The following is a 459-nucleotide window of genomic DNA, read 5'->3' on the forward strand; positions in this document are numbered from 1 at the left end:
GGTGCTGCAGGAGATGCCCACACGGCAGCCAGGTTAGGACTGAGGCAGAGGCAATGGGGTCCTCGGTGCAGGTGGAAATCTCACTGCTGGCCTAGCCAGGCTGCTTTGGGAATTGAATTGCTAGATTGCACTGGAATATTAAAAAACCTAAATATTTATTTGCATCATATTTACAAAAGTGGGAAGGAGACCAGGGGAAACCCTGAGCACACCCCACACCTGGCTGACCAGCCCCTTGGCGCTGCAGAGGAGGCGGACACAGCTGGAAGGAACAGGATTTATGTTGCATACTTGAACTACAGCGAGTGTAAGACTGGTCCTATTTACAGGGCAGAAACACTACGGGTGGAGGGGGCGGGCAGCAGAGCGAGCACCAGAGTCCTGGCCAGACGGTGCCCTGCTTGCCACCTTCCCCACCTCTCCCAGAGGCATCTCTGTGGCCCCGCTGGGGTTCTCCGG

The sequence above is a fragment of the Cnephaeus nilssonii genome (assembly GCF_951640355.1).
Source record: "Cnephaeus nilssonii genome assembly, chromosome: 7".
Taxonomy (NCBI): Eukaryota; Metazoa; Chordata; class Mammalia; order Chiroptera; family Vespertilionidae; genus Cnephaeus; species Cnephaeus nilssonii.